This window comes from Girardinichthys multiradiatus, chromosome 4 (assembly GCF_021462225.1).
Source record: "Girardinichthys multiradiatus isolate DD_20200921_A chromosome 4, DD_fGirMul_XY1, whole genome shotgun sequence".
NCBI classification, from domain to species: domain Eukaryota; kingdom Metazoa; phylum Chordata; class Actinopteri; order Cyprinodontiformes; family Goodeidae; genus Girardinichthys; species Girardinichthys multiradiatus.
Window position 1 is genome coordinate 21,738,446 of NC_061797.1, and position 22,956 is coordinate 21,761,401.

The following is a 22,956-nucleotide window of genomic DNA, read 5'->3' on the forward strand; positions in this document are numbered from 1 at the left end:
ACCAATGTCCTTTTTCTCAGCTAGAACATCTGAAACAATCAGATGTTTTTTGTCAAGAAAGACATTTTCTTTACAATTAATTCATGCTTCAAAAACCAGAAAATAAATCTATGGTAAAGATTTTAGCAGCACAGCTGGATAGCTGTTGTAAGCTGCCTTCCACCAAGGAGACTGTCAGCTCTAATCTAGCCAACATTCACCAAACAAGTCATCAAAGCATCTCCGTTCTTGACATGATTTTTTTTCTGTTATCCTCTGTTCATCAAATGTTTTTGCAGCACACGTTTGCATTTCACAGAATAACTAAAGAATAGAGAAAAAGTTTGTGAATTGCTAATAGATGCATGATTTTCAGTGGACTGTGGAATCATGAATAAAAAGCAGTTAAGACAGGTACAGCACTCCTTCAGTTTTCATGAAAAAAAGAAATGATGCCGGAACAATGGTGCAGCAGGCATTGGCTTGCTGCCCCCTTGGACTGTAAATGATTGCTGACATTTTGAAATCTTTCTGTTTTACAGATTGAATAAAAAATTTCTGATTTCTTCAGTTTCACAAACATGAGCATGCGATCATGCTCTCATAATTATGGTCATCCAACATACAATGCAGCAAGTAGTGATAGGCTTTTCATGACAAACATTTTATCACTTTATTCAAAAGATCAGGCAATTCAGATGTTTTAGCTATTAATCATCTTTATTCTAATCTCAACAGTCACCAGCCGCAAGCTCCTGAATCAGCTGACAACAACGCTAATAAGGAATAAATATCCAGAAAGCAGGACAAATCTCAATAAAGACACAAGACTGTTTCCACAAAGCACATTTTCAAAAGTGCATTTTTTCCAGAGCTGTAAACATCTTATGAATGATCCAGCTGAAGGTCTCAGCTCCAAACATTTGTCAATAAATCTCAAAATAGCACTGCATGGAAGATAGATCGAGCATCCTCCAAAACTACAAACCTTTTGTGGAACAATGAGTGAAAATCTTTCAAACAAGAAGACTCAAAATTTGTGACAGCATGTTTGTGCAAGCTGTGATAATTGTCAGAGTGGTGATACTGAGCACTAACAATGAAAAGAAACTGTTCAAATTAATCTGTTGCTGTGAAGGGGGTTTTACAGCATTACCTTTGCAAAACACATGGAATGACTCATATTTAAAGATTTTCACATACCACTTTTATCATGTTATGTATCAGGACCACCATCTATATCATTGAAAAAGTGATTCATGTAGCTACTCCTTTTTATTAATCATAATGTATCCGTATTTTTTAAACAATAAATAATGTATTTGATATGTTTTGAATATAGTATATGTTAGATGAATGCCAAGGTTCTAGTTGCTTAAGAGAGTGTAATTGTTGCTCTCTCCTGTGCCACAATATATTTATACCGTTGGATGTTCATGGCTTACTAATTACAAAGTGTAGGAAATAAATAATCGTTGACATGTTTTAATTAGAAATCATGAGACTTTCTAATCAACGTATTACCTGCAAATACTTCTGTTAAATTTATTTTCTAGGAAATGTAGGGGTGTCAAGATTAAGGGCATAATTTCTAATGTATGTTTTTAAGAAATACTTCATGAAGAGAAAAGTAAAAGTAGGCTATCTATTCTCCTAAGATAATATTTCTAAAATAATTTCTCAACTACCCCTCCTTGAATCGCCAACTTAAAGTGGTGGAGGGTTTGAGTGCTCGAATGATCCTAGAGGCTATGTTGTCTGGGGCTTAAATGCCCCTGGTAGGGTCTCCCATGGCAAACAGGCTCTAGGTGACGGGTCAGACAAAGAGCAGTTCAAGAACCCCTCATGACTACTACAAAATCGAGGCACGTGACGTCGCCCGGTACGGCGGAGTTGGGGTCCCACCCTGGAGCCAGGCCTGGGGTCGGGACTCGTCGGAGAGCGCCTGGTGGCTGGGTTGCTCCTCGCGGGACCCGGCCGGGCCAAGCCTGAACGAGAGACGCGAGACCATCCCCCAGTGGGCCCACCACCTACAGGGGGAACCGTGAGGGACTGGTGCAAAGAGGATTGGGCAGCGGACGAAGGTGGAGACCTCGGCGGCCCGATCCCTGGATGCTTAGGCTGGCTTTAGGGACGTGGAATGTCACCTCACTGGTGGGGAAGGAGCCTGAGCTGGTGCGGGAGGTCGAGAGATATCGACTAGAAATAGTCAGGCTCCATGCACAGCGTGGGCTCTGGAATTCATCTCCTCGAGAGGGGCTGGACTCTCTTCTACTCTGGAGTGGCCCACGGGGAGAGGTGGTGGCTGGGGTGGGTTTGCTTGTCGCCCCCCAGCTCAGCCGTCCCGTGTTGGGGTTTACCCCAGTGGATGAGAGGGTCGCATCCCTGCACCTTCGGGTTAGAGAGAGGTCTCTGACTATCATTTCAGCCTACGGGCCGAGCGGTAGTGCGGAGTACCCGGCCTTCTTGGCGTCCCTGTCGGGGGTGCTGGATAGCGCCCCTCCTGGGGACTCCATTATTCTGCTGGGGGACATCAACGCCCACGTGGGAAACGACAGTGACATCTGGAGAGGCGTGATCGGGAGGAATGGCCACCCGGATCTGAATCCGATTGGTGTTTTGTTATTGGACTTCTGTGCTAGTCACAGATTGCCCATAATGAACACCATGTTCAAACATAAGGGTGTCCATCAGTGCACTTGGCATCAGGATACCCTAGGCAGGATGTAAATGATCGACTTTGTTGTCGTATCATCAGACCTTCTGCTCCTTGTTTTGGACACTCGGGTGAAGAGAGGGGCTGAACTGTCCACTGATCACCACCTGGTGGTGAGTTGGATCCGCTGGGGGAGGAGAAAGCCGGACAGACTTGGCAGGCCCAAGCGCATAGTGAGAGTCTGCTGGGAACGTCTGGCAGACCCCTTGGCCAGGGATGTATTCAACTCTCACCTCCGGGAGAGCTTCCGAGATTGACCAGATTCCGAGGGATGTTGGAGACATAGAGTCCGAGTGGACCATGTTTTCCGCATCTATTGTCGATGCTGCCGCCTGTAGCTGCGGCCGTAAGGTCTGCGGTGCCTGTCGCGGTGGCAATCCCCGAACCCGGTGGTGGACACCGGCAGTAAGGGACGCTGTTAAGCTGAAGAAGGAGTCCTGTCAGCGGTGGTTGGCTTGTGGGACTCCTGAGGCGACTGACGGGTACCGTGGGGCCAAGCGTGCTGCGGCCCGGGCGGTGGCAGAGGCAAAAACTCAGACCTGGGAGGAATTCGGTGAGGCCATGGAGAAAGACTACCGGTTCGCCCCGAAGCGATTCTGGCAAACCGTCCGGCGCCTCAGGAGGGGGAAGCACTGCTTCGCCAACACTGTTTACAGTGGGGGTGGGGAGCTGCTGACCTCGACTGGGGACATTATCACGCATTCCCTGGTGGAAACAGAGGCTGGGGACTCGGGGTTGGACTCTTTCATCACCCGGGCTGAAGTCACCGAGGTGGTTAAAAAGCTCCGCAGTGGCGGGGCTTCTGGGGTGGATGAGATCCGCCCTGAGTACTTCAAGTCTTTGGATGTTGTGGGGCTGTCATGGTTGACACGCCTCTTCAACATTGCGTGGTGGACGGGGACAGTGCCTTTGGATTGGCAGACTGGCCAGACCCTACATAAGAAGGGTGACCGGAGGGTGTGTTCCAACTACAGGTCGATCACACTCCTCAGCCTCCCTGGTAAGGCCTACGCAGGGTATTGGAGAGGAGAATCTGGCCGATAGTATAGTCGAACCCCGGCTTCAGGAGGAGCAGTGTGGTTTTCGTCCCGGCCGTGGAACACTGGAACAGCTCTATACCCTCTACAGGGTACTCGAGGGTTCATGGGAGTTTCCCCAACCGGTCCACATGTGTTTTGTGGACCTGGAGAAAGCATTCGACTGTGTCCCTCATGATGCCCTGCGGGGGGTGCTCCAGGAGTATGGAATCGGGGGCCCTTTACTAGGGCCCATCCGGTCCCTGTACAAGCAGAGCAGGAATTTGGTCCACATTGCCGGCACTAAGTCGGACCTGTTCCCGGTGCATGTTGGACTCCGGCAGGGCTGCCCTTTGTCACCAGTCCTGTTCATAACTTTTATGGACAGGATTTCTAGGTGCAGCCAAGGGCCAGAGGGGGTCTGGTTTGGGGACCAGAGGATTTCGTCTCTTCTTTTTGCAGATGATGTGGTCCTGCTGGCCCCCTCTAGCCAAGACCTACAGCATGCACTGGGGCGGTTCGCAGCCGAGTGTGAAGCGGCTGGGATGAAGATCAGCTCCTCCAAGTCCGAGGCCATGGTTCTTGACCGGAAAAGGGTGGCTTGTCCTCTTCAGGTTGGAGGGGAGTTCCTGCCTCAAGTGGAGGAGTTTAAGTATCTCGGGGTCTTCTTCACGAGTGAGGGAAGAATGGAGCGGGAGATCGACAGACGGATCGGTGCGGCTGCCACAGTAATGGGGGCGCTGTGCCGGTCCGTTGTGGTGAAGAGAGAGCTGAGCCGAAAAGCAAAGTTCTCGATTTACCGGTCGGTCTACGTTCCTATCGTCACCTATGGCCATGAACTTTGGGTCATGACCGAAAGAACGAGATCCCAGATACAAGCGGCTGAAATGAGCTTCCTCCGTAGGGTGGCCGGGCACTCCCTTAGAGATAGGATGAGGAGCTCAGCCTTCCGGGAGGGGCTCGGAGTAGAGCCGCTGCTCCTCCACATCGAGAGGAGCCAGTTCAGGTGGCTCGGGCATCTATACCGGATGCCTCCTGGACGCCTTCCTCGGGAGGTGTTCCAGGCACGTCCCACCGGGAGGAGGCCCAGGGGACGGCCCAGGACACGCTGGAGGGACTATGTCTCTTGGCTGGCCTGGGTACGCCTTGGGCTCCTCCCGGAGGAGCTGGAGGAGGTGTCTGGGGAGAGGGACGTCGGGGCGTCTCTGCTGAGTCTGCTGCCCCCGCGACCTGGTCCCGGATAAAGCAGACGACGAGTAACGAGTAATTTCTCAACTAAATAAAACCTTGTCATGATTCAGCTTGAAAAGGACTCAAAAGCAGAGATCAACTGAGGTCAGACAGATAACTTTAATAATAAAATAAAAAAAGCTAAACTTACAAAATGAGGAGATTTGACAAGAGGGCAGGAAGTAAACCAGGCATGGAGCAGAGGCATAAGGTACATGGTAGTAAACTGAGGCAAGAGAAGAAACCAGCGAGAAACAAAGAGAAATCAAGAGCTTTTATACTGAGGCAGGGGTGGAGAAATGGAAAGCAATTCAGAAGAGCAATCAGACAAGATATGGAGCAGCTGTGGCATAGGGCAGACACTACAAATCAGGGGTTAAACATTAAACAGAATAACAACAAAAGGATGAAAAGAAGGAAAATATCTACCAATAATGAGCAGAGAGAAATAAACTTAAGAACGCAAGACGTAAAAAAAAATGAAATAAACAGCAAAGAAATTGTCAAAATACACACACAACAGAAAACCAAAACCCAGACACCTCAGGATTGTGACACACCTATGAGCCCATTACTTTCAGATTTGTAAAAAAACCTTTCAGTTGTTGAATTAAAATAGATTTTGAACAAAGCAAGCTACCTAGGCCCAGCATTTTATACACATCAACCTCTTCTCTAGAGTAACACTGTAGGAGGGGAATTGTAATCAGTGGGGTACAAAATTAAAGCAGTGGATTAAAGCCAAATTACTTTCTTAAACAAAATAGGTAACTATATCAGCACCAGGAGGTCTTCTTCACACATTTCAGACACACAAACACACACACACACACACACAGACAATTACATGATATCCCTACAAGTAATCAGGATTTGATTCCCCGAAAACAAAATATACAGATAAACACTTACCTGTTGTGAATAATTACACAACAAAATTGAATATTCATACTGAATATTATCAAATGTATCTGTTTAAAAGTCATAAAATATTTATTATTGGAAATAATAAAAATGCCAAAAACAAGCTAATCTCAATCATAAAAGTGCAAAAATGACAACTATACAACTGTCTAAATATGTAATACTTTCTCTGTCATCTACTGACATCAAGCACAGTTATGATTAAATATTTCCTATTCACAGTCAAGCGCTTCTATGGACATTATTTCTCATAGAGAGGTGAGTCACATCAAGTCACCTCAACACAGTTCAGTATAGTTTCACTGGTGGCGGTTGCAGGTTAAAAAGTGCTGCTTGCTTCTGCAGCTGACTGTGACATGATGCATTAGCACTTAACTTCTCTGTTAGCTGTTGCACAACATGCTTCCAGTCGGGCAATGTTGCTTGAAGAGGCTCTGATTCCAATCAGGTCCAGAGTTTAAAAAAAGCATCCACAGCCTATACTCCTTGGCTTTTATTTTATATTCTAAAAAGCAGTGGTAAAAATATTTCAGATATTTTACTTTGAAGTGTTGAAATATGGGAAGTCTGCTTACATGAAAACAGTTTTTTGCAAGCACAACGACAATATGCCCAAGTAAACAGTTATCTAGCTTATAAAAGATGTAGAACAAACTGCATTATTTTTTTATGATCATCCTAAATGCATTACATCAGGATAGACCACAGTAAATATTGTAAATGCTGTTGTGATAAAATGACTGAAAAGCGCAAGATATGTTTTATGTTGGTTAGGAAACATCAAGAATAATCAAAAAAATATAGGGCCTGCACACATATTGGCATCCTTATGTATACAAAAAGATTAAAGTAGCTTTTTAAGGTGAGCTTCGGGAAACTTTTTACCACCCTAACTGTCCTCCTTCCAGTGAGTGGTTGGAAGATATAGTGAAGGTTTCTTGTAGCCATTTCATAACTTTTATACACACTCTGCCTTACTCCAATGGCATGTCCTTGTCTTACCCATTTTGAAGAGCGACCTAAAGAAATATGCCTTTGTGTCACATAATAGTTAAAATAAAAAAAATTCTTAGAAATATTTATCAACTTAAAAATGTTAAAATATACATGAAAAATGTTGTTTATTTCTTGACATGGGATTTTTTTCCCCCCACTAAATAAACCTGAGTACCTGAGTACTGGATGATGCAGACAAGCACACAGTGCTTTTCATACTATTTTGAGCTTGGCTGAACAACTATGATCCACTCAGACATATGGAGTTTTCACCACAGCCTCTTAAGAAGAGATACTCTCTGGTTTATACAGTGTCTACTGAGAAGATGACTGGAAGAAACCAACTAAACAGTGATTTCATATCAGAATATCAGTAAAGTGTTTAAGTTTGTTGTTCTTCTTGTCATGATCTGACCTTAGTTTACCTATCTGCTGTGAGTTTGGTGCCACCCTCTGACCGAGGTTATTATTGTCCCTATCAATGTGGACAAGCAATGAAGACATACAAATCTGGGCTGCACACGGAACTCTAAAGAGACCTATGGTGGACGATTGTTGGAAGGTACAGAAGAGAAAACTTTCATCACTCAGGGTTGGCAGTTAATTTGACAACAGAGTGAACTAGAAGGTATGAATAGTAATGTACTCAAATTAAAGTTTTCTAAATGTTTTGTATAAGCTTTGCTTCTGCAATGAATGATTAATTTATTTTAAGAATTGTTACATTTCTTCCTAAGGAGTGCTGATAATTAAGAAGGGCCCTGTAATACATGGGAATACAAGCTACACAGTACAATGGTTAATGAAAGTTATTACTTATAAAAATCATTGAATAAATGGGAGTAGGTAGCATTATTTTGAAGTGTTCTTGAAAGAAAGGGCCAAATAGTTTTGTCCCTTTGTCCTTCTCCTACCAGAAAAACATTGAAACACATCCCCAGAAAAAAAAACTGGCAAATGTGGGGGCGGAGTTAAAGGGTGGGGGAAATGAGGAAATTAGGTTTTGGCCTCATTTGTTATTTTGCTTTGGCCAATCAGAGATGCCCACGCTGGTATATGGGATATTACGAATGCCCTCATTTTTCACCCATTTCATCAATAGATTGTGGGTGTCACACTTTCACATTTCAGCAACTTTGTGCAGAACTGCTCCGTTGGCGCATTTGCTCACACTGTAAAAAAGCCTGATCCTTTCTGCCATCAAAAGAGTGGTCTCATTGATGGAAGAGAGGACACTGTTGTATTATTTCCTACAAAAAACTGTCAGCTTTAGGAAAACCTTCTCTCTCATGAGCTGACCTCTGCTCTATGTTTTTTGCCTTTCAACATGTAGAGCACTCGTCGAGCATTATATCCACAGCCAGGCAGAACGTGATGTCAAATTTATCAGGTCTATTCCCAATGCTATAAAAAGTTGCACTGGGGTTTGGTGGAGAACAACTGCTCTTTTTCTGAAATGTTAGCACGTTTCTTTTTAATTAGGCAACATTTTTTCTGGACAAATTTGTTCCAAGTGACTAACCCCAAAGTGAATTTGGCTAAATTAACAAAAATATGAAGTTATTTTTTTTTATGTTATCAGAGCAAAGTAATCTCATTATTTTTCTGAAATGATCCTTCATGATGGTTTCCTTGAAAATGGAAATTCCAGTTTTTCAGACTGTAGACTATCCAAATTCATGTTTTGTTTTCTTCCTGCCCCTCATGCTCCGTGGATGTGGCTACACATACTTTCAGCTCAACCTTTGTCAGATCCTATGAGCTGTCACCATGCTGTCAATATGCCTCAGTCAAAGTGCCATCCCTGTTGGGCTGTAGCGTGCTGTTGTCAAACACAAGAAGCTGTAAGGAGATCTTCACTGTTGCACTTTGCATGGGCTACTGGGTCCGTATCTTTGGGCAAGACATTTTGACTTTTCCCTCTCCTTGAATTAGAAGTAATAATAATATAAATATCACTGGTTATTTTTAAGACCAATCTGTAAAGTGAACTGTCCAAAGGTAGAGCTCACCAGCACCAGCTATGTGATCCACAAACACAACACCTGGGTCAGTCTGTGGTTAATTCCTCTTTTTCCCTGTAAGACTCTGACTCACTGGGGTGAAGATAAAGTATTTTTATATATCTAGTGATGGTCATTGTCAAGAACTCAGAAAGTTTCCAAGCATCCTGAAAAGGAGCTGAAACTTCCTGAAGGATGTGACATTTGTCATTATTATCTCATACTCAGAATCAGAATCAGAATCAGAATCAGCTTTATTGCCAAGTTCGTACATACAAACAAGGAATTTGACTCCAGTACACTTTGTTCTTTTGTTCTGTTTTTGCATTACAGAATATACAAATTTACAATTTACAATGTACAATATACAATGTACAATGCAATATTCTGCATTACAGAATATACAAATTTACAATTTACAATGTACAATATACACATATCTAATATAAAAGGTGCATTTGCAACATCTGTCTGCTGTTGTTTTGTACTCTATTGAATGTTCATCAGAGAAACAGCCTGGGGGAAGAAACTGTCTTTGTGGCGGCTGGTTTTAGTAAACAGTGTTCTGTGGCGGCGGCCTGAAGGTAAAACTCTAAACAGTTTATGTGCAGGGTGTGTGGGGTCTGCAGAGATTTTGGCAGCTCTTTTCTTGACCCTTGACCTGTATAAGTCCTGGATGGAGGGAAGGTCAGCTCTGATTATTCTCTCTGCAGTCCTGATTATTCGTTGCAGTCTGGACCTGTCCTGTTTTGTGGATGAGCCAAACCACACTGAGATGGATGAAGACAGGACAGACTGAATGATGGCAGTGTAGAAGATGACCAACAGCTCCTGTGGAAGGTTGAACTTCTTGAGTTGCCTCAGGAAGTTCAGTCTCTGCTGGGCCTTCTTTCGAACAGTGTCTATGTGTGAAGACCATCTCAGGTCCTCAGAGATGGTGGTTCCTAAGAACCTGAAGTGGTCCACGGCCGACACAGTGTTGTTGAGGATGGTGAGGGGGTGTATGGGGGTGGTGTTCTCCGAAAGTCCACCACCATTTCCACAGTCTTGAGTGGGTTCAGTTCAAGGTAGTTCTGACCGCACCAGTGTACCAGCCGATCCACCTGCTGTCTGTATGCAGACTCATCACCGTTGTGGATCAGTCCAATGACAGTGGTGTTGTCTGCAAACTTATGGAGTTTCACGGATGAGTCCGATGAGGTGCAGTCATTTGTGTACAGAGAGAAGAGGAGTGGGGATAGAACACACCCCTGGGGGGCACCAGTACTTATTGATCTGGATCGGGAGAAGATGCTCCCCATTCTCACCTGCTGCTGTTGGTCTGTCAGGAAGCTGTTGATCCACTGACAGGTGGAGGCTGGGACGTTGAGCTGTGTGAGCTTCTGGTGGAGGATGTCTGGTATGATGGTGTTGAAGGCCGAGCTGAAATCTACAAACAGGATCCTGGTGTACGTCCCTGGATGGTCGAGGTGTTGCAGGATGAAGTGTAGACCTAAGTTAACAGCATCATCTGCCGACCTGTTTGCTCGGTAAGCAAATTGCAGGGGGTCCAGCAGGGGGCCTGTGATGTCTTTCAGGTGCTTCAGCACCAGCCGCTCAAAGGATTTCATGACCACAGACGTCAGGGCTACAGGCCTGTAGTCATTTAATCCTACGATGGGGGGTTTCTTGGGCACCGGGATGATGGTGGATCGTTTGAGGCAGGAGGGGACCTCACATTTCTCCAGTGATTTGTTGAAGATCCTTGTGAAGATCGGAGCGAGTTGATTTGCACAGGCTTTCAGGCATGATGGGGAGACGTTATCAGGTTCTCCAGCTTTCTTTGTTTTGATGCGCTGAAAGAGCCTGTTTACCTCTTCCTCGGAGATCTTTAGTGCAGGCAGAGGATCTGATGGTGGGGGGTTGGTTGCTTTATGGGAGGAATTTGTTCCTGAATGGGATGTGGAGGGGATGATTTGATAGACAGAGAACATACAAAAGGACATTTTGGCAACGAATTTTAAATCTGGACAAAAACCAGGTTAAAATCACACAGGTGCATTCTATATACTAGATGATTGGTAAAGGTACTTGGTTGTGTGGGATTTTTTTAGAGGTTTTAGAGTTAAGGCACCTGAGTAGAAATGAATGCCACACTTTTCAGATTTTTATTCATCAGAATATCACATTATTGTAAATATAAATCTGAGAATATTATTAATATTAATATTTTAATATTAATATTTTAATGTTTTACCAAATAATATTCCAGTCTGTTAAGGATTGTCCTGTGAATACCAGCCCCATTAAGGCGATGGTATTAGGACAGAATAGAAAGGTGTGAGACGAGCTCTGGCATTATTGAACAGCATAAACTCTGCACACATATGGAATGAATTCACAGAATTTCTTAAAATACAAGAATTTATTAACAAAAATAAGTCAACTCAAAGTCAAACATATTTCAATCAACAAACTCTTTACTATGCTAAAACAATCCAACTAAACTACCAAGCAGAATTAAAGAATAATGAAAACTAATGGGCTATGTACAATATAAACAAGTTGATTAAAGATTATCAGAAATCATGACCAAAAAGAGTGATGCAACATTACCATGCAATGTTTATGTTTGAGAACCAAGGATTATCTTGAAGAATCTGGAAGTGAAGTTAAGTTAGTTTTGGAACTAACTTAGAAAATAATCAGCAACATTTAGACAACCCTTCACAATGCAAGATCAGATTAAATATTATTTTAATCAAATAACGTTTTAAATAAAGATCTGCTGAATAAAACCAACCTCCTGGATGACTAATTCTCAACGGTGTCTAATTAACTGCCTTTATTTATTAAAATAATATTTGAAGAAATATTATTGAGTATTTTGGAAAAGAGCCAAATCTTTCTGGAGAAATGGGGCTTAATGGTGTTTACTTAGTTATCAACTCTAGCAAATGATGTTCAGGGACTATTATTCACTAGCTTGAAAACTAACAACCTTTTTGTTGACTAGCCTTAATGCTAGCACACGTGTTCTTACCGGCTGGCCGTTGGGCTAACAAAGAAGCTAGCTAAAGTGCTAAGCTAGAAGATAGCTTAGCACCAGAATCAACACATACCTTTAAAATACCAGGGTTAAAATGCATAAGCACGGACGGCGCGTTATGAGCAATGTTCTGGTCAAAACCACCCTTCTAATAAAGTTTATCTTAGCTTTAAAACATACAAAGAACACGAACCGGCCTGTGTGCTACAGGTAGCATGCTAGCACCAAGATAGCCGAGTTCCACAAAACAAACTTCATAACATGAAAACGTTTAGATCATTTCATCCTAACTGTTAATCTGCCCAAACCCAACCTCTGAACCTGTTGAGGGAATGTTGTCCAAGGGCGAAGTTTGAAGAAGATATCCGTCGTGAACAAAGAGTTAGCTTCCCGCTAACTTCCTCAGTTTCTTCCGATCAGAAGGTATGTGTCACAAAGCTTCAGCTGTACAGGGATTTTTATTTGGTTCTAGCTGTGTTTACGTAGTTAATGACACAGGATGATGATTTTTCTGATTTGTGTACATTAGAAAAGTTGTTTATTATTATCTTACAAGGTCTTAGCAAAAGACACATAAACAAGTTCTATTTACCTAAATTTGCTGTTTTGCCAAAAAAAAAAAAAAGTAATTGCAATAGAAGAATTTTCATTATTCGTTCTCTGAACAAAGGTTAGCTTCCCGCTAACCTCCAGCTGTGGATGAAGAACGAACGTTGTCCGCTGCGGTCTCTGCCGTCTTCGGGGCTTCTCTCGAACAGTTTTGCTTCTGTGGGGCCTCGAAGAGAAAATGTAAGCAACTCTTACACCTTAATTTCCCCATTCATGAATGAAAATACCGGATACACAGACAGTATTGCATTCTACTTAACTTTGCATATGATCGATGATCGTATGGCTTCCTGGGATCCAGTTGAATTTATGTCTTTTTGCCAGCAAAAGACCTCAGCGCGCTGTGTTTCCCTCCTAACCGGTTCCTATGGAAGGCCGTGTGGAAGAGAAAGACTTGTGGAAAGGTGGGGGCTTTTATTTGGGTAATGGCGCCACAGGAAGTCCGCAGTTACCCCCTTTCCTGGCTGTACTGGAAGAAGGTTAATGCACTTTATTTTGAAAAGTTCCAGGAAAGTATGTACCGGAGTTTTAGTGTTGAAACCCATGGCTGTGGTCCCAACACACATATAATCCTAATATTGTATGACCTTAGCGGTTGTAACATTGCAAAAATATGGAAAAGTTTAAGTGGTTTTAATACTTTTGAAAACCACTGTAAATGATTTAACATACTTCTTGCAGTACAAGGACATAAAGAACACGTATCACTCATTATTCAGTGTAACAGAAGTAGTAAATGCTATATCCCAACATCAAACCTTTTTTCCTTAGATTAACTGTATTTGCACCTTGTTTCTATGTTAATAAAAACTCCAAACAAACCATGCAAGTAAAAACCTGATTTGTTTTGTTTTTTTCCTGCTAATATCATGTGCACAGAGGAAATTATGAAATACATTTTTTTTCAATCCCTGAAAGTGAAAAAACTTAAGTTATTAAGAGCTGTGATAACTTTAGAAGAAAGAAGTCTGGTTATTTCCTAAAAATGTATAGTGATTTGCGAAAGGCAGCAAAAGGCATTAAACCTTCAACTGTAATGCTGATAAAATATGTTTGATTTCCATACACAATAACTATAGGTTAAGACATGGTCTATCAAACCTATAACTTGCCAAAATGTTGTTAAAAAACACTTTTACCCAAAAACTGACAAACATTGCATGAATTTACATTTTTGATCCTTGATTTCAATTGTCAGTTGCAATACTTTTTTTGGTTCCTCGACTTTAAAGCCATACATTTGGCTTAACAATGTCTCTAGAAACTTCAACTTCATGTATCACAGCAGTTCTCACCAAATTGAATTTCTCCATGTTTTTAAGCTGCTCATGCACTGCTTGATCTGTCAGGTGTCTTCCTGGCGTTTACTGGGCACTCACTGTAAATCCATTGTAAAAAGTTTCAACCTTTGGTTATTCAGACAAAAAATATTTTTACTAATGTGTTTTTAGACACAGTTGTCAAAATGAAAAGTAGTTAATGACCAGAATTGCGATTCAATAAATGTTTTACCGGCTGCTAATACCACAACATTTACAACCGTCTTCCACCTTGACCATGCTTGGGTCAGTAAAAAGTCAACATCCCTTTCTGAATAAAGTTTGCATGTTCTCCCAGTGCATGCGTGGATTCTCTCCAGGTGCTCCAGCTTCTTCCCACACTAACTTAAATGACATGCACAGATATGCAAATAAATCCCTGTGTGGTGACAGATGAAAAAGACAAATATTTGCTAGTTAACATAAACATGACTGTGATAATGAATTTGTCACACATAAACACTATCTGATAAATAAATGCCTTTATTGTAGCAGTTGTAATATTGTCCATTGCATATGAAAAATATTGATACCTGCTGAACTTTCGCATTTTATTGCATTACAACCACAAACCACAATTGTATTAAAGTTTTATGTGATTCACCATCTCACAATAGTGCATACTTGTTGTGCAAAAGAAATATTCAAGATTGGTATAAAGATTTATTTTTTAAATGAAAATATAAAAAGAGGGACATACATTTGCACTTACATCAGCCTCCCTTAGTCAATGCTTTGTAGAACAACCTTCTGCTGCAATTAGTTCTGCAAATCATTCTTAAGATCTGTTAAAATCAACGTGTTAAAATCAAATTTCAGGCCTTGACAAAAATCTTCTATTGGATTTAGGTATGGGTTTTAACTGGGCCAGTCTTACACATGAATAGGTTTTGATCTAAACCATTTCATTGCTGCTCTGGCTGTATGTTTGGGGTTGTTGTCCTGGTAGAAGGTTAATCCCCACCCCAGTCTGAAGTCTTTTACAGCTGCTTACAGATTTTTTGACAGACTAGAGCAGCTTACATGTTCTGTATTCTGTCCAGATTTTATTTACCTGCATAGCTCTCATCAGCCATATTACAATAAATAATACATTAAAAGTGAACAGCATCCGTTTAGACAGAACAGACTGTGTATTGCTTTGTGCATTGTTTATGTTTACCTCACTCTGTGAGAACGTTTGCCAGTGCTCCCTGGGATCTCCCTGGGATCTCCTTTGTGTGGGATCTCCTATATGTGAGCATTCTTTGTGTTTTCTGTCAGCACGATTGTGTTGGGTTTACAGTGCACATTATACATACATTATGATAGCATTCAATATTCATATAAAATGCCAAATTGCCTATGAGACTCCCACACTTGACTTCTACCCCCCACAAAATGCAAATACACAGAAAATGCATTCAAATTGAGGAACCTAGGGGATGGTAACAATATCTTTGTATAAATTAGGAGTAAAAATACAGCTTTCACTGGTAGCACCAAAATTGAAATACTGTATGTTCAAGGGTAAAATTCAATTAATTATGGCAATATAGACAATTTGAAAGCATAATACACAACTAAAACTGGCAGATTTCCCATTCTTTGCAAGATTTCTAAAACACACTGGCTCCATCACACAATCTTCCCTCATTTGTGAGACGATGGAGAGGAATCTGCAGAGATGTGAAAAATAAGCCCAGACTTCCCAATGAGTATTCCACTCACAGCTCCATGACCTTGAGGTGAGCTTATCCCTGGCCAGTGTGCAGAGAATGAATGAATTATAATTTCCACCTATAGGTCCAAGCCCAGCCTTTGGCCCGACCACTCACCACCCGGCCTTGCACAGCTTCTCTCAGACTCAGCCTGAAACTATGAGGAGCTGTATATCAATGCCCACTGAGGAATGAAGTCCTGACCAGTCAATACATTTGTTTCCAGAATACAAACAAGGTCTATAAAGGAGCATATGGTCACGATTCTAACCATTTATTTTGCAGACATCAATTAATAAATTATCATGCTGAGATGCCTATGCTAGATTTTATTTTCTTTATTCTGTTGTCCATGATGTTTATGTTTACAAATTAAGGCCTCTAAGATTTGATTGTTCAGGTAAAATATTGTGCAATATTTCAAATACTGTTATCCCATTAGCATTATCATTTTTATTATATTAAGATACATAACAAGGACATTTCAAATGCTGATTAAACCTTCATTGCTAAAACCGATTGCTGCACAGGCTTAATATTTATGTTTCTGTGTAGGAGTCATGCTTCCTCAGGAGTTCTGCTTGGGCACAGGACAGTTACTGTTGTCAAAACAGCTATTTTGGATTATCCAATGTTGGTTCATAGTGTGTATGTGTGGACATCTTGCATTTTTACAAAAAAATGGCAAATGCAGATGTATATTTCATGTTTTTTGCACAATTGTCATGCATGGTCTTGTGCTTTGGTTGCGGTAGTTAATGTCTTTCTTGGCTCCTCCCTTCTTTTCGACTTTAGCTTTAGTGTTTTGAGCTACCCCTTCTAGACTACAGACTATTGCTGTGGACTCTTATTTCTCCAGTAATAAAGGCCAAGACTGTACATTGGATTCTACTCTGAGTTCTTGTCAGTACAAACTATCCAACATGAATCCAACAGACTCTGCACGCCACTGGGCACCAGGTGCACAACATTCAAGTTCAGAAGAGAGCATTGGTAAAATCCCTGGCTCAACCACAAGGTGACTTCCAAGCTTTTTTAAACAATCAGCTCAGCCAAATGATCGCCTCCCAGTCCGGAGGCGGCAGGAGCTCTGGTGAATCTCCACCAAGACATAAGAAGTGTGGCTGATTACACCATTGATTTTTACGTGTTTCAGCTTTACTGTCTCCTATCTTCCAGGGTCAAAGAATGTGGAACTGGATGCCCTGTTCCATCTGACAATCCTGAAAAGTCCATCTAATGACCCTGAACCTGTCCTACTGACCACCTGCATTGTGGGAGCTGTGTCCTGAGAAGTGGAGCAAAGAGTGTTGCAGGCTACTGATGGACTGAACCTCCCCAAGGTGTGCCCTGCTACTCACCTTTTTTTCTCACCCGTGTCAGAGGGTCTGTGATCCAGTGGACTCATGCATCCCTTTCTCTTGTCATCCTGGAGTTCACAGGACCATCCACTGCTGGTGATTACTGAGTAATCTGGTGCTCTTCCATGGAGACAGATGTTCAGGAGTACATCTCTGCTTGTCCTACCTGTGCTCGACATAAGGCCACCTGCCAGCCACTTTCTGGTCTTCTTCATCCTCTCTCAGTTCTTAAATGACCCTGGTCAGACATCACCTTAGATTTTATCACAGGACTGCCACCCTCTAAAGGTAATACTGTGATTCTCACCGTAGTTGACATTTTTGCAAAATGCTGCATTTCATCCCTCTGTCCAAACTTCCCTCCGCTAAGGAGATGGCTGAAGCTTTTTTGGCTAATCTCTTTTGCCTACATAGTTTTCCTAAAGATGTTGTGTCAGACTGGGGTCCATAGTTTGTTTCCAGGTTCTGGCAGGCCTTTTGCTGTCTTCGAGGGGCCACCATCAGTTCGTCATCTGCACACCATCCTCAATCTAATGTCTAAACAGAATGCCTTAGCCACGAGTTGGAGACGGGGTACAGATCTTGGCAACTCAGAATCCATCAGCTTCAAGTTGTAATGGAAAATTCTTTTAAAGTGCTCTGATATTCCCTTCACCTCTCTCATTTGTTTCTGTGTTGTATCACTCACAGGTGACCTTCCATCTACCTCTCACCTCTGACCTCTGTGTTTGATTAGTGTTCTGTTTTTATTAGCAGATGGACTCTAAATTCAAATGCTGGAGAGTTTTATGGTTAACCCTTCCTGAAGTGTATATTTCAAGGGAAGGTAGATGGGTGGCCTCATAAATAACTTTGTTAACTCTGACCCGGGGAGGGTCTAGGGGCCATATTTCTAAAACTCCTTGAAGTTGAGATAACACCCTCATTTTTAGTATAAATACTGTTTGTGATTTCTGTTCGTGGCTCTGTTTAACTGACTTGCTTGGTGACAGAGACATTCAAACGCTGAATGCCTTTGAATAAAACTTATTAAGACAAAGTCCGGATTTTCTCTTCTTGTGAGTCAACTTCTCTCCACTTTGATAAGAAATTCCACAACAAAGTGAAAAACTTATTTGGCTGGAATATGCACACAATTCAGTATCCTGCTCTTCCATGGGTTGTCTCCTTTTAAATGTGTCTATGGTTACCAATCTTCGTTGTTTCATGTTCTCAAACGAGAGGTTGGCGTGCCTTCCGCCCAGGGTGTGGTCCAACGATGCCACCGCACCTGGTCCTTGCTTTATGAAGCCTTTTCCTAAATATTCAAGGCCTTCAATCCTTTGACAGTCAGACTGTCACTTCCCTGGTCGATGAAAGTTCATCCTACTTTCCACATAGGTCGCCTAACATTCTCTAATCCCTCCTAATCAGGTTGGTGGTTGGGGGCCTTGACTTCACCATTTGGTGACTGCTGGCTGTTTGTCGTCATGGGCGTGGACATCAGTACCTCATTGACAGTGATAGTGTTCAAGGAACAGACTTGGGTTCCTGCTAGGGATGTCTTGGATCCCACCCTTATTGAGGACTTTCGTGTTCTTGTGCGTTGGTTGCTGTAGTTATTGTCTCTTACTTAGCTCCTCCCTGAGGTGTTTCCCTGATCCTTCCCTTATGTGTTTGTGTTTCACCAAGTTTCATAATTACCTGACCCCTTTTTAAGCCACCAGGGTTCCTCCCATCTTTTCTAGTTTGTCTCAACTTCTGTGTGGATTCCAGCATTTATTCGTCTCTTAGATTCTTAGCCTTTATTCCTGGAGAAATAGGAGTCCACAACAATAGTCCAGAAGGGGTAGTTCAAAATAATAAGGCTAAGGACGGGTCTGTACATTGGATTCTACTTTGAGGTAAGAAATAGGTGTCAAGCTTTCTATACAATCTTATTTAGAAGTGTGTAACATACAGTATTTTGTTTAAAACAAAACTGCACACAGGCAAGTGCCATGAACATGTGGCTGATGATGTGCAGAGAATCTGACAAAGGCCTGTTTGTTCTTTGAAGTTGTTGACTGGATGCAGGAGATAATATAACAGGTGCTGAGGCAATCAAAAGTAAACTTTTAAGCAGAGAAGATGAAAGATAAACTTAGAAACAGACTGGAACCAGCACTGTATAACAACTCCTAAAACAGAAAAATTAACTCAAGCTGAAGATTACTAAGCTATTTTTAAAGGCTGCACAGTACTAAACACCACAATTTATTGCTAAATGAACCAAACAAAACCGAAGCAGCTTCCTCAAACATATAGATGCTCATAACCATGACATTCTTTTCGTATCCCAACGTTTGTCAGTGCAGTCATGTTGCTAAATTAAAGTACATGTTTTCTCAGTTGGCTTTTTCCAGATTAAAAAAAAATGTACACGCAAAGAGGCTGATATTTACCTAAGTATGTACCAAAAATAAATGGATTAATATAGGTACTGTCTAAATTGAACAAAACTAGGAAAAAGTTTGCTGTTGCTATGGTTTAGTAGAAGTGTTGAAGCTACCAGTGTTTTGCCTTTTTGCAGAATGAATATTATACTGTTCTGTAACAATAGCATCTTTAGATGCATATCAAGTGTGTATGTCTGGTATGCAGGCATTGGAGGGCCAAAAGGATATTGTGACAAGAACTGCTGGATATCTGTCAGTCAAATATAATCTGTCTAACCAATAAACTCACTAAGTATGGAAGTTAAATGAGAAATGTATTTTTTAACATACCCAATTTGATTTGTTATGCCCTGTTAATTTAACGATAATTTGAATCCTATGAACCATTGCTCACACTTTTTTCCTCCTCCCTTTTTATTACTAAATGCAAAGCAGGGATGTCTTTTTGAAGGTGTGACAAATGCCTTTTTGTATTTAAACCACTGCTTGAAAAGGTCTAAGCTAAGAGACTATGTGCAATTTGGAGTTGTGCATTTCTTTCATTCAGCAAATGCCAGATTCTTTGTACCAGCATACCTTGACCATGAAGTGTTATTTATCGTTGTGGAGATTTTGGATTATTCATTGCAGATCTTCACAATAACTTCAGGAAGCAGTGCCACTGGTGCAAATGTAGTGAGATTGTAGCCATGAACAAACTAATTAATAAAAATGATCTGATAATGTTCATGCCGAGCGTCATGGATAAGCTCCTAATGCTGCTATCAGGCTATTCCACACAGCACACAGGACAGAGGTGTGCTGCCACTATGCTGATGAAACGCTAAATTCTCTCCAAGAAACATTTGACCAATGTTATTGTGCAGTCTTAGTTTAGGTGGGAAGAGAGAGATCTATGTGATACACAAAGACAACAACTCTACACCAAAGTCATGTTTGTTTAAAACTACTCTTACACTGCTCCACAAGTCACCACACATTTTTAAAGACACCATTACACCATCATGTTTACAAAAGAGTCCAGTTTGCTCCAGCAAGATCCATATGTAGCTGTGTCGTAAATTAAAGAACTTTTATTTATGTGTTCTCCCTCATTTACCACTGAGTGGCCTTTTTACTTTTTGTCAAGTCTTTTTGCTTTCACTTTTTCACTTCTGTACGTTTTTTTAATCTGTATGAGGCTGTTCTCTTTAAAGTGTTCTGAAAATAAATGTGTTTCTTGTGAAACAGGAAGAACAGAGAGGGAATGAGTAAAAAGTCTGATTAAAAAAGAGAAAGGGGAACAGATAAATTGTGATGGGTGCCATGCTTTGAAGTATGCCACAGTGAGCAATCATGGCCATTTTGGTCTTATTATGCAATCGCTCTCTCCTCCTCCTCTTTACCTCCATCTGTCTCTGTCCCCCCCTCTGTCCATCTGTCTTGCCTGCTCGCCTTCCCATCTGCTCTCATGTAACCCTCCTTGTACCCCAGTACACACACTCACAGCCTGGCCTTATCTTCATTCCCAGACAAGGCTCCCCGTTTGGGCTGTCATTATAACCACTTTGAATCGTCTTGCTTCGTGGTGGACGTGGAGAGACATGCTGTGTCCAATCACTCAACTCTTTCTTCCATTCCAATAGATGTATGTCGTATTCCACTCTGAGAAAGGTAATATGTATTGAAGGATTCAACTATAAAATCCTGGAGTGGCTAACCACAGCTTAAAAGTATTTCCTTATGATAAATGCTCCCAGACATGACTGGGTTTCAACTTATGCAGTCCAGAGCAAGGGGCTTTTTTGTCCCAGTTAAAAGGCTTTGCCTGCCAAAATGACAAGTCTCTTTACGCAAGTACTTCTGGAACTTGAGGCTTTTACAGGTAGCTTGCAGTGATTAACATTACAAATCATAATTATAATGAAAATCATGCTGTAACTTTAAAAAAAGAGGGATATATATACATAAATATATATATATATATATATATATATATATATATATATATATATATATATATATATATATATATATATATATATATATATATATATATATAGGGGTTGGACAATGAAACTGAAACACCTGTCATTTTAGTGTGGGAGGTTTCATGGCTAAATTGGACCAGCCTGGTAGCCAGTCTTCATTGATTGCACATTGCACCAGTAAGAGCAGAGTGTGAAGGTTCAATTAGCAGGGTAAGAACATATTGAAATGCACACAACATTATGGGTGACATACCAGAGTTCAAAAGAGGACAAATTGTTGGTGTACCACCCAGACTGTTGCATGCCCAGAGTGAAGCATGGGGGTGGATCAGTGATGGTTTGGGCTGCCATATCATGGCATTCCCTTGGCCCAATACTTGTGCTAGATGGGCACGTCACTGCCAAGGACTGCCGAACCATTCTTGAGGACCACGTGCATCCAATGGTTCAAACATTGTATCCTGAAGGCGGTGCTGTGTATCAGGATGACAATGCACCAATACACACAGCAAGACTGGTGAAAGATGTCATTCCCAAGACAAATTGATGCTGTATTGGCCGCAAAAGGAGGCCCTGCACCATACTAATAAATTATTGTGGTCTAAAACCACGTGTTTCAGTTTCATTGTCCAACCCCTGTATATCAATCTAAAAACATATTGACTTTGGCTGATTAAATTAAGTTATTTAAAAAAATATATTCTAGCCTATTATTGAAAAGTTTTTCCTAGTATCTTTAAAAACTGTGGCAGCAGAGAAACAGGTATATATTTGGCTAATTGGTGTCTATCGCCATTTTTGCACAGGGCTGTTAGCTTAGCTATTTTTATTTGATTATATATTAAGATTACCAGCTGTTAAACACCAAAATTAAATTAAATATACAAAAACATTTCATATGTTTAAAGCAAAGTGAAATACATTTTAGTCAGGTTTAAAGCAGGGGGGGAATGCAAACATTGTCAGTATCAGGTCCTCACAAAGACTAAACACTCCCCAAGTGTGTGTAACAGCTATACTGTGTCTCTGCTGCCCGCACAAACCCAAACACACAAGCACAGTTACCAAGCCTGCCTTGAGGAAAAATCCTTTGGTTGTGGCTCTTTTCTGCAAAAAATATTTGCCCCCCCTAAAACACATTATATTTCTTTTGTTCATTCCCAAATGAGAGCCTGTTAAATGACATCAGAGTTAGCTGCATTCAACTCAAATTTATCTTGTTTTAATGTAATTGAAACTACAGATTCTATTTTGCCTATATCGTTTTTTTACTTTCTTTAATGTCATTTTTATTTGGTGTACCAGACTATTAATTTTGCAATGACGTTTTTATTTTTTTTCGAATTACATTGAATGCTTGCAAGTCTAATTCAGAAGATCAAAACTGCATTTTTCTAAGCATACTTATTGGATATTTAAGCATGTCTCCAAGAGGGTCAATGATAAGTATTATTCATGTCTAGTTTTAAAAGTCACATCCTTCCATTGTTTGAAATAAATCTTTCTCTGTATTTTTTGCCTACCTTATCTCTACATAACAAACTTTGCTTGCCTGTTCAAAGCACTCCGGCATGCTTATAACACTTTATCACTTTGAAAACACTTTAAAGGGTTAAATTGCTCTATGAGCAGCTTTTATTTTCATTTTCATGGGAAACACCTTCAGTTCATTGATTTTTTTAGACTAT